Source organism: Erinaceus europaeus, chromosome 15, assembly GCF_950295315.1.
Source record: "Erinaceus europaeus chromosome 15, mEriEur2.1, whole genome shotgun sequence".
NCBI lineage: Eukaryota > Metazoa > Chordata > Mammalia > Eulipotyphla > Erinaceidae > Erinaceus > Erinaceus europaeus.
In genome coordinates, this window is record NC_080176.1 from 7,661,926 (window position 1) to 7,676,460 (window position 14,535).

Consider the following 14,535-nt stretch of genomic DNA (forward strand, 5'->3'; position numbering starts at 1 on the left):
TTCACAATTAACTGGAGTGGAAACAACGCGTTCGCCTGCCTGCCTGCCTGCCTGCCTGTCTGTCTGTCTGTCTACCTACCTACCTTCTCCCAACATTTCTGTTTCTAAGGGTCATTGTGGTGACACTCAGACTCTCCAGGCCTGCTGGCTCCTGTGATGAGAATATCATGGCTTCTGTTGGTTGGAATAAACCTTCTTCTTGTCCACCGACTGACCTGACAGCAGTGTAGGCAGCTAGTTGGGGACTTGAGCATCTGGAGGTCCTGCCTCCCCCCAACTCGTGCCTTCTCTTCATCGCCAATGGGGCTTGTCTAAGATTCATTTTTTAAAACTTTTTTATTATCTTTATTTATTTATTGGATAAAGACAGCCAGAAATCAAGAGGGGAAGGGGGGATAGAGAGGGAGAGAGACAGAGCGACGCCTGCAGCCCTGCTTGATCACTCGTGAAGCTTTCCCCCTGCAGGTGGGGACTGGGGACTTGAACCTAGGTCCTTGCGCATTGTAACATGTGCGCTCGGTCAGGTGCGCCACCACCGGCCCCTTGTCTAAGATTCTCATCTGGCTTCCAGCAAGGCCTCTTACATTTTTGCAAGGAGTGCGAAGACTCCAGAAGGTTAAGAGAGGGGTCTGAAGGTGATGCTGTGAAGACACTGCCTTCTTTCTGCTGTCTGTCTCCCCAAGAACTCAGACCTAATGGGGGGGGGATCTAACTTTGCTATTTTTCCTTCAGAGTCATCCTTGGCAAACAGAACACTCTAGGAGAGCTGTGAGGCTCTTCTCTCTGGGGCAAGGAGCCTTGCAAGGCATGTTTGCAGGGCCTGTCGCCTCACTCCCTCTGGATGTGCTCCCGGTTCTCTCACCTCAATCTGTGTGTCAGTGCAACACTGGATTCCTTCAGGTAACCCCACCAGCTTTGCTTTTTCCCAAGTGTAGCTGTGGCCTTAAGAGGCATCAGATGCAGAGATGGTGTGACCGTGTCCGAGCTCAGAGCCGGCTGTGCAGCTGCAGAGAGAACTCTCGCGGAGGTCTGTAGCCTGGGGTGGAGGGGGTGGTCGATCGGGGATGTGAGCTTTGTGCTTACCACTTACGATACTGAAGCAGGATTCCTCCTGGCTGGAGACCCATCACCCTGGGGCCTCAGATCAATACTCAGGACATGATGCAGACTCATGCTGGGTCTCCATGTTCCCTCACCCCAGCTTTTTTAACAGTCAATTCCACAATCAATAAACAATTACTGGACACCCTGCCGTGTGCTGAGCACCAGGGCTGGGGCCTTATTTATCGCAGCTAATTGAAATGGGGCATTGGGCGACTGCCATGAGGTCATTCCATCGCAGGTGTGTTGCGGACCTTTCCAGTGGCGTCTGCAGTATCACCTGTGGCGACGCTGCTTTTCTCTTAGATTTGGTCGTGAGTGGTGTATATTTGCTCCTCCCGATGACTTTGTAAGTATCTGTTTTCATTTTGTCATTTAACAGGTGAGGGGTCTGAGGCCCCTATGTCTACAGGTGTGTCTTCTCACTGTGTGGAATTGTGGGTGTGGTTAGATCCTGATATGTGGACATTCTGCCCATGTAGAGCAGCTCTTGGTGGTCTTGGTCATTTAGCACTGTATGACACGCAAGTCAGCAACATCCCTGAGGACCTTTGAATTGGTTCTGAGACAATGATCTGGCAGCACAGCCTGGATAAAGATGGCAGATGATACCGGTGTGCAGAGCCGGATGAAGTTTTTGTGCCTGGCACACAGAAGTTCCATGAGGTAACTATGACAGTGACATTTCTCTGCCTTATTGATTCCACGGACGTGGAAGTATTGGCAAACACACCAGCTTTTGCTACGCATTTGGAAGACTCACAAGGCTGGGTACGTACTCACGTCTAAGGCATGTGAGAAGTCTGTGACCTACACAGCTACTGACATTATGACTTTTTAAAACAGTAAGATCTGATATATTAGACCAAAGAATTTCTTTTTTTAAAAAAAATATTTATTTATTTATTCCCTTTTGTTGCCCTTATTATTTTATTGTTGTAGTTATTTTTGTTGTTATTGATGTCATTGTTGTTGGATAGGACAGAGAGAAATGGAGAGAGGAGGGGAAGACAGAGAGAGGGAGGGAAAGATAGACACCTGCAGACCTGCTTCACCACTTGTGAAGCGACTCCCCTGCAGGTGGGGAGCCGGGGGCTCGAACCAGGATCCTTACGCCTTGCGCCACATGTGCTTAACCCACTGCACTATCACCCTACTCCCTGACCAAAGAATTTCTACGTGAACTTTGTTCAATTTTCCTCTGAAATTGCGGGGTTTTTTTTCTCTCGATTTTTTTTTTCTTCACAAAACTGTAGACTGACAGGTAGCAGACTATTTTGGAAAAAAAATAAAAAACTAATTCCTTCTTTATTGGAGATGTCTGTTTTAAAGAAGCTTTTTTTCCTCCACCTGCTGCCTCCTTTGCCCAGAATCAGTCACAGGTTATTTTGCTTGCTCTGTGCCTTTCTGTTGCAATTCCTGGCCCTGGTGTAGATGCCAATATTGTTTTCTTAAGCATCTCCCACACTCACATGGCTCCTCTCCCCGCTTACCCTAAGGGTGGTTTTTCTCTTGACCTAGTTCACTGCACAAGACTCGTCTGTGGAGAAAGTTACTGTCCCTGGCGTTGCAGAAGGAACATTCACACTCCTCCCACCCTCCCGTCCTAAGACATTACCACTGTGCATACAGAGGTAAACAGCTCGGACCCACTTCAGTGCTCTCCAAGACCTCAGGGCTCCCATCTCTGTCTTCCACGGAAGTTTTGGCCTGACCTACCCAAGAGGGGCTCCTCATCTGTCTCGTAGGCTCAGACCACAGACAGATAGAGCGGCTACAAGTTTGAGCTGTAAAGGTTGGAGTGGAAATGATCATCAGCCAGTGAGAGCCAAGGTACCAGAGGAGACCTCTGGTAGGTAGATGGACTTTGGCACAGAGTTCTACCTGACTTACCGACTTCCATTCCTTGGCTGCCTGTGTCTCTCTTCTTCTCTCTGCCTTCACCCATTTATTCAACAGCCACTGTTAGCGTCTGCAGGTAAAAGGAAGACATCCTCAGTCCCCCTTCAGCATGACTGCTGAACGTGGACTGGACGGGGAGGCTCTGACGATTGGTGTGATAATGACAGGCACCATGTACTGCTCGCATGCACGCAGGCTGAGTTCACATCCACACTGCACTCTCTGTGCTGGTAAAACTGAGTGACGCGGGATCCCAGGGATGGCTGGCTGTAGCATGCGGCAGCTAGTAATGTTCTTAGACGTGGTGACCAATCAGGAAGGACTTCCCAAACTCTAATGGAGGAGTAGGGAGGGGTTTGACGCATAGGTCAGGTTAGGAAAATAAATAAATAAATAAATAAATAAATAAATAAATAAATAAATAAATGGATTCTGAGAAGCTCCAGGTTATATAGGAAAGACTTAGAGGTAAAAAGCTGAGCCGCTGAGAAGCTGTGAGCATGCTCCCAGCTGGCCAGATTGAGTGAAAGGTTCTGTGGACTTGAAGATGACAATACTGGTGGGGGCAGCACTTGACTAGGAGACCAGACAGGATATGAGACACCACTTATCTCTGGTGAGGCTGGGTACTGAACCTGGGAAATCTGGGGCCTCAGGCATGTACATTCTCTGTTCTAACATGTTACGCTGCCTCTCAGACTCTGATGCCTTTTTTTTTTTTTGTAGTGAAATGCTTTGATACCTTTATCACAATCTTGTGAGTAATGCTCTCCTTTTATTTTTGTTCTACATGATCCCATATGGGTCTAGTTCTGTTAATACCCCCACTGTCTCCTTGAGATCACGGAGGGGAAGGCCCCCCAAGACAGACCCTGGTGTCTGGGGGATGAGGATGTCTGCTTTGGGCTCCTTTTTCTCCAATGGAGAATTTTGGGGTCATGAACTTTTAGCAAAGCTTGAATGTAATCGCACTTTGGTTGGTATTCTCATTTTAAACTGCTAAGTCTTCCAAACCAATCAACAATGGATGCTTGTCTGTTCATCTAAACCATTTAAAAAAAAAAGTTCCTTTCAGCAATGATTAATAAATGTCCGTGTCTGAAACTCACTAGACTGTTTATTCCTGAGTGTTGTTTTCTTCTTGATGTTACCATAAATGCAACTGCTTTCTTGACTTACTTTGGGGATTGCTGGTTGCTGATTTCTGGAAACAACTGATTGTTTTTGTGTTGCTACTGCACTATGAACTTTGGTGAGTCCTTTTATAGTTTCTACAAGTTTATTTTTAGTGCATGCATGCATGTGTTCTCTGGGCTTTTTCTATACACAGGATCATGAGGCGTGTGTGTGTGTGTGTGTGTGTGTGTGTGTGTGTGTAAATGGAAACAGTTTTACTTTTTTTTTTTTTCCAATTTATGCTTTTAAGTTTTTCTTATTTAATTTCTCTGAAATTACCTCATTCATTAGAAGTTGAAATAACAGTGGTAAGAGCAGCCCTTGATTCCTTTTTCTTTTTTTTTTTTTCCCTGAGCTTAGGTGATAAGCTTATACCCTTTCACCACTGAGTTTAACATACTTAATTGCCTTTTATCACTGAGTAAAATTCCACTGTCTGATTTCTTCTTTACAGTAAAATTGTTTTGCTGGGAATGAACTCGTTATGGACAGTGAAGTAGGAACTGAGGTTGTTTCTCTGGCTTTTCACTTTCTCCACAGGCTACTGTGTGCGTCACTGTTCCCTACTAGTCAGCCTCTTCCTAATCTGCGTGTCAAATGTATCTGCTTATCTGTTTCTGGTTTTAAATCCTCTATTTCTATTGATCTGCCCTTGTATGTTAGTATCATCAGTGTCCTACTCTTTTAATTAGGGCATCTTCACTCAATTAACCTCTTTTTTATAACGATCTTCATTAGAACTCGTATTTCCAATTTTTTGGAATCTTTCCCTTTTCATGTTAACTTTAATATCAGTTCCCTGGGTTCCGCAACAGGGTTGTTGGCAAATGTTGAATGCAAATGACTGTTTAGAGAGAGTTAGTTATTAGCGTACCTCACCGGCTGGCTTTAGAATCCAAAATGTGACTATGCCTTTCCCGTTTATGTATATGATAGTTTGTGCCATTTAGAATTTTGTTTTTTAATTTTTTCGTTCGGTATCATGTGCATGACTTTGAAAAACGTTTTTCTAGGCAAATCGAGCCCATTGATTTCTCACAAGAAAGCGTTGATCTTTACTGGAGTTCTCAGGTTGGGACAACCTCCATGGCACTGGTGTCTATGTTCATGATCCAAACGCCAAAACACTGAATGGAGAAAGGGGAGTCTCTTCAGCAAACGGTGTTGGGGAAACCGGGCTGAAATTGCAGACGAGTGAAACAGGACACTACATAGCACCGTGCACAGAAGCCAACTCTAACTGGACCAAAGGTATGAACGTGAGACCGGAAGCCATCAAGTAATAGAAAAAATAAACACTTGCACCTAGCTCAGAACACTAGTCATAGACCTGCTCATGAGCTGGCAGTTTCTCTCCTGGACATTTATCCAAAGAAAGCAAAACCACCGTTTGAAGCACACCTCTGCTCAGAGCAGCACGACGTTTTACAGTCTAAACTTGGAAGCAACCCAGATCCCCAAAGACAGAGAAGAGTGGCTAAGAAAATTGTGGTCTGTACACACAATGGAATACTACTCAGCTGTTAAAAAAAAAAAAAAGCAAGGACTCATCTCCTTGGCTTCACCTTGGGTTGATCTCTAAGGAATCATGTTATGTTAGACAAGCCAGAAAGGGAAAGATGAACACAGGATGATCTCACATGCAGGTAGGTGGGACTTCAGGAGTCAAGAAAGAAAGGGAGACCACAATGTGACCCTGGCACTGGGGGCTGGCGTACTGCAGCCAAGCAAGGGACTCTGGGAGGAGAGGGTGTCAGGGTCCTGGCACGTGAGGGTGAAAATGCACCAGAGTTGAGAGGTGAGTGTTTTGTAGACGCCTGTCACAGGGAGAGGAGAAACTATGTCTGTGTATCATCATCCCCCATGAAATGACGTGGATCAAACCACAGTGCTCATGGAAGGACGGCAAACCCTGTAACTGAGCCTTCGTCTTCCGGGATGCTGGTGTGTCTGGGGCACGGGCTTGGTGAGTGGATAGAATGCCTGTGAATAGTTCACCGTCCAAGTCCACAGGGACGTGCTGTAAGTACCTCCCCCCTGGAAATCAAAGAACAGATTCCCATCTTGGCTGCCTCCTGGGCAATTATTTTTTGCTGAGACAGGAAGAAGCATTAAGTTCTGTCTTCCCTCTGCCAATCCCCCCTAGACCTAATTAGGCATAAGATCCAAAGTGTGAATTCGTTTTCCTAAGTCATCAAAACACATTCTGCAGCTAAGGGGAGAAAACCTAGACGGGCCCTTAGTGAGAGGGAGAGGGAGAGAGATGGAAAAGGAGAGAGATAGCAAGAGGCAGGGGAAGGCAGGTGAGAGAGAGTAGACAGGCTGACGGTTTTTTTTTTTTTTTCCTTCAGGGTTATTGCTGAGGCTTGGTGTCTGCACCATGAATCCACTGATCTGGAGGCCTTCCCCCCCCCTTTTGTTGTCCTTGTTGTGGTTACTGTTGTTATGATGTCATTGTTGTTGGATAGGACAGAGAGAAATGGAGAGAGGAGGGGAAGACAGAGAGGGAGAGAAAGACAGACACCTGCAGACCTGCTTCACCGCCTGTGAAGCGACTCCCTGCAGGTGGGGAGCCGGGGACTCGAACCGGGATCCTTCCACCGGTCCTTGTGCTTTGCGCCACGTGCGCTTAGCCCACTGCGCTACCGCCTGACCCCAGGCTGATGCTTTCTACTGCTCCGTCATGCCCTGCCCTGCACCGCACTTGGGATCCTTGCTGTGTCTGTCTCTGTATGTAAGCGCATGAGTGTGATCAGGTCTCTGCAGGGTCCAACAATTCTATGATAAGGACAGTAAAAGGGCAAAAGCAAACCCATTTCTATTTTCTTACTTCAGTTGCTAGGTATATGCATAGCACCCAGTCACGACAGGCCAGGCAAGGGGCCTTTAGAAGCTCTGAAGTGCTGGGAATTCACATGTGTACCTGCTAGAGCACACCCTCACTTACCATGCACACCAGCCTGGGTTCAAGTCCCAGTGCCCACCTTGAAAGCAGTGGGACAGGGCTGCAGGTGTCTCTTCTTCTTGCAATCTCTCTCTCTCTTTCTCTCTCTCTCTCTTGCTTTCTCTTTCTATTTCTCTGTCTCTCATCTTCTATCAAAAATTATGAAAATAATAAAATAAAATGGCCACTGTGAATAGTGGAATTGTGCAGGCACTGAGCCTTGAAGGTAACACTGGTGGAGAAGGAGAAGAAGGAGAAGGAGGAGAAGGAGGACGAGGAGGAGGAGGAGGAGGACGAGGAGGAGGAGGAGGAGGAGGAGGAGGACGAGGAGGAGGAGAAGGAGGACGAGGAGGACGAGGAGGAGGAGGGAGAGGGAAACATGTATTATGGCTTTAGGTAAGACAGGTGAAGGAAGCTGGTGGAGAGTAAACACAGCTCCAGAAATCACATATTTCCATCATTAGAGAAAACTACTAATTAAAAAATGAATTTCATCAAGCTCAAAGCTGAAATGGGCCTCACACATTTCAGGAAACAAACTGAGAACCAAAACAACATTATTATGAGATTAACGAATTAAACAGAAGTCACAAGGGGAAAAAATGGAAAAAAAAAAAAAAAACAGCTCCAGGTACAAGTGTAATGACTGCACACACAGGCAGCTCTGAATCGCCACTTGATGGAAGAGGAAAAACCACAAGAGACCAGAACATTCAACAAGATGATTACAGGTATGCCTTGTCTTGTCTTGTCTTTCCTCTCTCCCCTCCCCTCCTCTCCCCTCCTCTCCTCTCCTCTCCTCTCCTCTCCTCTCCTCTCCCCTCCCTTCCCCTCCCCTTCCCCCTCCCCTCCCCCCCTCCCCTTTCCTTTTCTTTTCCTTTCTTTTCTTTCTTCTTCTTTTCTTTTCTTTTCTTCTTTTGCCACCACAGGAGGAGAACGTATTTCAGTATAGAACCCACAGAGAATTAACTGGGCCAAAAGATAAAGTCAGATTCCAGACGATATCACTTAGTCATCTAATTCAGCTGTGCCAGGAGTTAGAAACTCCTCTGAAACTTCTAGTTACCTGAGCAATAAATTCTTCACTTCTCTGCATGAGACAAGCCTTCTCCTTCTCCTTGTCCTTCTCCTCCTCCTTCTTCTTCTTGTTCTTCTTCTTACCCCCCTCCTCCTTCTCCTTCTTTTTGTAGCTAAAAGCAATCTTTTGTTGCTGTTGTTATTGTCACTGGAGTGCCAGCACAGGGCAACCTTTTCTAACAGATAGTAGGAGCTGGATAGATACACAGAGACGGAGACAGAGATAGCAAGGCAGAGAGTAAGAGACAATAATAGCAAAGCTTTTTCAAATTTGGTGTTAGCCAGGCATGAATGTAGGTCTCTCACATGACAAGTGCACCCAATGCCGGTAAGAAAAGCCATCGTCTTAAGAAGATGCTGGAAACTGAAAGACCTACAGGAATACTGCTAGCTGTCCTGTGTCCACCTTCAGCGTGAGGGTAACAGTCACCAGCTCCGGTGACACAATGGCTGGGGCACCATGAGGGGCATTCACGCCAGTCATTATCACTGACCACAGAGTAAATCCCACGGTGCCATTCTCCCTAAGATAGAGAGATGGTTTCCACATGATTCTATCTCAAGGGACTTTAGTGACTCTTTTTAAAAGATCGTTTTCTCTATTCATTTATTTACGGATAGAGATAGGGAGAAATGGAGAGGGAAGGGGAAGAGAGGGAGAGAGAAACAGAGACACCTGCAACCCTGCTTCACCACTCATGAAGCTTCCCCCCTGCAGGTGGGGACTGGGGGCTTGAACCCAGGTCCTAGTACATTGTATCTGTATTGTGCTCAATTGGGTGTGTCACCGCCTAGTCCCTTTTACTGACTCTTAGGTGACACTTGAGATATGACGGATGGAAGCTGGGTGGTGGCACACCTGATTGAGCTCACGTTACAATGTGTAAGGGCCCATGTTCAGCCCCCAGCCCCCACCTGCAGGGGAGAGCTTTGCAAGTGGTGAAGCAGGGCTGCAGGTGTCTCTGTCTCTCTGCCTCCTTCTCTCCCCTTTCCCTCTCAATTTCTGGCTGTCTCTATCCAATAAATACAGCAAAGAGAGAGAGAGATGACATTTTGCTAAGTGATTTTTTGCATGCATTAAGTCATTTAACACCACCTGACTGACACACACACACACACACACACACACACACACACACACACACACACCCTTTGGTGTAGATATGCCATTATTTCCATTGACCTTCATTTATCTTCTCACAGCCACACAGATAGTACGTGATGGTGTTGAACCTCGCTCCATAAGTCAAGCCCTCTACCAGAAGAACTTCACAGACTGCAAGGACAGAGCTGAGGAGCTTGGTGCTGGGAAGAAAGGAGCCTTACAGATTCCTGAACCAAGAGATGACAGCAGAGGAGTGAGGGGACGAGTGGCTACGGAGCATCACTCAAAAGCTTGACACTGAAAAGCTACTGGAGCAGACTCTGTCAAGCCTGCTTGTAAGTGGCCGGCCATCTCCTGTCCACCCTCTCCATGGGAATTCACTGAAGACACCCTGTGGGTTGAAGTTTCAGCACCTTGGAGAGCCAAGCTCTTCACCTGAGGGCTTCTGAGCATCTGCAGTAATCCTTTGACTAAGATAAGTAACAGGTCCCTAGGGGGGAATCGGACGGTAGTGCAGCTGGTAAAGCGCAGGTGGCGCAAAACACAAGGACTGGCATAAGGATCCCAGTTCGAGCCCCCGGCTCCCCACCTGCAGGGGAGTCGCTTCATAGGGGGTGAAGCAGGTCTGCAGGTGTCTGTCTTTCTCTCCCCCTCTCTGTCTTCCCCTCCTCTCTCCATTTCTCTCTGTCCTATCTAACAATGACAACATCAATAACAACAACAATATAAAGGGCAACAAAAGGGAAAATAAATATTTAAAAAATTGTTCCTAGAGCCACTATGCCTTTATTGAGAAATTTTTTTTTTCTGAAGTTCTTGAAATGTGACTCTTTCCTCTAGTGATATAGTCAATCATCTGAACAATATAACAAGTCACCATTGTGTGTCTCAAATGAAGAAAGAACAATGAGATGTCAAGGAGAAGCTATTAATGGTTTGAATGAAGGTGGCTGCCTCTGGGGGTGAAGAAGGTGCTGACGGGAATCTGACAGCACAAGATGGGGGCGCCAGACAGAGGGTGGGCTCTCTAAGCAAGAAAATAGCTGGAGAGGAGAGGTAAAAGGAAGGAGAAAGTCTTCCATCTGTTAAAAACCCTGTGTCTGGGTAATGTTGGTTTGTTTTTTTTTTTTTAATTATCTTTATTTACTGATTGGCTAGAGACAGCCAGAAATTGAGAGGGAAGAGGAGGTTACAGAGGAAGAGAGACAGAGAGACATCTGCAGCCCGTGCATCACCCCTCTCAAAGCTCCCCCCCCCACAGGTGGGGACCAGGGGCTTGAACTTGGGACCTTGTGCACTGTAACATGTGCGCTCAACCAAGTGCATCACTGCCCGGCCCCCAATGGTGGGGATCTGAAATAGATGTTCCTCAACCTTGCAATAACTCAACCTTGAAACAATCATGAGAATACAGTTATCCTTCTTTACTTTAGAGTTTGCTTTGAAGGCAGAAAGGGGGAGAAAAATACACAGAACAGCGTGGTAGGAGAAGGAAGTGGGAGACAGGAGAACATGAAAGGACCAACTTATAAATGAGACACAGAGAGAGACCCTTTGTAGATATTAAACTAAAAACAGAAAATTAAAAAATCAACATAAATAAACTTCAATAACCCTAAAGATAGGACAGCGTATGCATTTTTTTTTCCAAGAGGGGTTCCTGAATCTAGAGATACTGTTCTAAATATCTTCTTTCTTTCTTTCTTTCTTTCTTTCTTTCTTTCTTTCTTTCTTTCTTTCTTTCTTTCTTTCTTTCTTTTTGCCTCCAGCGTTATCGCTGGGGCTCGGTTCCTGCACTATGAGTCCACTGCTCCTGGCAGCCAATTTTTCTATTTTATTGGATAAGATAAAGAGAAATTTAGAGGGGAGGAGGAGGAGGAGGAGGAGATAGAGAGGGACAGAGAAAGATAAGACACCTGCAGACCTGTTTCACTGCTTATGAAGTGACTCCCCTACAGGTGGGGAGCCGGGGGCTTAACCCCTTGTGCACTGCCCCCCCCTGTTCTAAATTTTTTTCTAAAAAAAATTTAAAAGATTTTTGTTTATTTATTAGAAAGATAGAAGGAGAGTGAACCAGACATCACTCTGGTACCTGTGCTGCTGGGGAATCGAACTCAGGACCTCATGCTTTGAGAGTCCAATGCTTTCTCCACTTCACCACTGCCCAGACCAGTGTTCTAAATCTTTTTTTAAATTTCATGTTTACAGTCGACAATATTTACACCCCTTACCCATGTTTGGGAGCTGCCCTCTTCCAGCTTTCTAGTCCTTTTTCTAGCCATGACATCATCTCCCCAGACAATAACTTGGATACACCTGAATATCAGATGTCAGGCTCAGGAAAAAAAAAGATAGAAAAGAAAAACTAGTATAGTCATGGGCCTTTTGGAATCTAAAATAGGACTACTAACTATCGACAAAACGGAGACCCCTGCCCCCCAACTCTTCATCTGCACTATTCCAGCCTTTAGGTTCATGATTAGTCAACAATTTGTTTGGCTTCATATGTTAACTCTTCTTTCAGCCACCAGGTTCCAGATGCTATCATGATGCCAACAGGACTTTCCAGGGCGGATGACCCCACCAATATGTCCTGGAGCTCTGCTTCCCCACAGACCTGCCCCACTAGGGAAAGAGAGAGGCAGGCTGGGAGTATGGATCAACCTGTCAATGCCCATGTTCAGTGGGGAAGCAATTACAGAAGCCAGACCTTCCACCTTCTGCATCCCACAAGGACCTTGGGTCCATACTCCCAGAGGGGTAAAGAATAGGAAAGCTATCAGGGGAGGGGATGGGATACTTAGTTCTGGTGGTGGGAATTGTGTGGAGTTGCACCCCTCTTATCCTATGGCTTCTGTCAGTGTTTCCTTTCTATAAATCAAAATTTTTTAATAAAATATTTATTTTTATGAGGGAAACAGAGACACAGAGAGAGAGAGAGACCAGAAAACTGCTCAAGTCTGGCTTCTGGTGGTGCTGGGGATTGAACCTGGGAATCTCAGCCGTGGGCACAGAAGTCTTTTGCAGAACCACGATGCTGTTCTGACTCTTGTCTGGGCCAAGAACAGACAGAGAGTTGAGAAGGGGCAGCCGCTGTTAGAATAGGACAGCTTGTGGTTGTGCAATGATGGCTGCTGGATAAATGGGGGAGCCTGTCTGTCTGCAGTGACTCTCTCTCTAGGAGATGCTTGAGGTGGTGGTGATGAACACGCATCATGCCCCCACACGCGCGCGCACACACACACACATACACACATGACAGATCACCTAGTATGTAGATACTATTATTAACTGCATCAGGAAACTAGCTTGCAACTGAGCTGTTGGATGTGTTTAACTGCAAAGCTGAAGTTGTAAACACAGCTGCTTCTGTGGTTGGGTACAGAGAGAGGGGAGGGGGAACTATGGCTACGTACTGTACTCATTGCTGCAGGAGGCGAGCTGACCCCACGCTCACTGCTCAGCCCGCTCTGGTGAGCAGTTCCCAGGCCTGGTCCCCAGCCAAGCCTTGCAGGCATTATCTTTGTGCCGGCTTGCAAACACCCAGTCCACTGCTCACAGTCATCCTGTAGATGGTTTTGGTTGGACCCTATCACGCCTGTTTTATTTTTAGCAAGAATGAGCTGCCGTAGTTAAAAATACTGGAATGCTTCACATTAAAAAAAAATCTAGGGGATCAGGAGGTAGCGCAGTGGGTTAAGCGCATGTGGAGCAAAGTGCAAGGACCTGCGTAAGGATCCCGGTTCGAGCCCCCAGCTCCCTACCTGCAGGGGAGTTGCTTCACACACACACACACACACACACACACACACACACACACACACACACACACACACACACACACACTCCTTTACTTTGGTGCAATACGCCACACCCAGTCCGTGTTCAGCTTTGTGTCTCCCCTTCTGTTCTTGTTTCTCAGCTTCTCTCCATGAGTGAGATCATCCCCTGTTCTCTTCCTGGCTGATCTCACTTGGCATGATTCCTTCCAGCTCCATCCAAGAGGAGGTGAAGAAGGTAAAATCACCATTTTTAGTAGCTGGGTAGTATTACCATTGTGTACAAAGACCACAACTTACTCAGCCACTCATCTGTTGTTGGACACCCTGGTTGCTTCCTGGTTTTGGCTATAACAAATAATGTTGCTATGAACATAAGTGCACACAGATTTTTTTTTTTTTTGGATGGGTGTGTTTGGTTCTGTAGGCTATATTCCCCAGGAGAAGAATTGCAAGGTCGTAGAGTAGCTCCACTTCCAGCCTTCTGAGAGTTCTCTCTCTCTCTCTCTCTCCATAGGAGTTGGACAATTTACATTCCCACCAGCAGAACAACAGAGCAGCAGTGCAGAAAGAGGGCTTCTTTACTTTACAACCTCTCTAACATTTGTTGTTACTGTCTTTTTCTCCAACCAGAGAGAGAGAAAGAGAGAGAGAGAGTGTGTGTGTGTGTGTGTACACTGTCCTGATTCACTAGTTTTTGTCAGAAAAACACAATCTCTGGGGCTGGGGCTGTGGTTATGCCCTGAACCACAGACTGGATGAGCTGGCAAGAGATAATATTCTAAAAATAACCCCAGGATACTTACAAGAAGAGAGAGAGATGGATGTTATGATAAATAAATAAATGTTATTTCTACTACAGTTCTTTTTTATAGCATTTCATTGGGGCGGGCTTAATGGTTTGCAGTACAGCTGTGGATGCAGGACATGGGCACAGCCTCTCAGCTTCCCGTGACAGATGTCTGCAAAACACTCCCAGCCCCAACGTAAGCTGCATAGGATTCTGCACCAGGACCCCGGAACTTGCCACCCCCGCCCCCAGCCTCCTCCCTGTCCTCCTTCCCCACATCCTTTGCTTTGGTATAATACACCCCACTTAGTCCAAGTTGCATGTTTGTGATTTTCCCTTTCTGCCTTTGTTTCTTAAATTCCACCTATGTGCTGACTGTCTGGTATTCATGCTTCTCTTCTTGGCTTAACGTCACTGGACATGATTCCTTCAAGCTCCACCCAGGATGAAAGGTCAAAGGAGGCGACTTCGACTTCATATTCCTGAAGGCTGAGCAGTATTCCACTTGTGTAGATACCACAAGTTGCTTAGTCACTCATCTGCTGAGCGCCCCTTACTTAGTTGATAGACTTCTACTACTGGATGGTCTAATAAAAAACACCACCTATCACAGGCCTGATCCTGGAGATCTTTACGTGTGGCCGTCACATACCAAATCCTT

At 46.3% G+C, this 14,535-nt stretch overlaps 1 long non-coding RNA gene across 1 annotated transcript; it reads left to right on the forward strand.

Annotated features, from left to right (window-relative positions):
* Positions 1-3,469: 3,469 nt before the first annotated feature.
* Positions 3,470-5,413, forward strand: LOC132532970 (uncharacterized). Its single transcript, XR_009544868.1, has 3 exons — positions 3,470-3,619; positions 4,720-4,837; positions 5,193-5,413. It is a non-coding gene; the product is annotated as an uncharacterized LOC132532970 (long non-coding RNA).
* Positions 5,414-14,535: the final 9,122 nt, after the last annotated feature.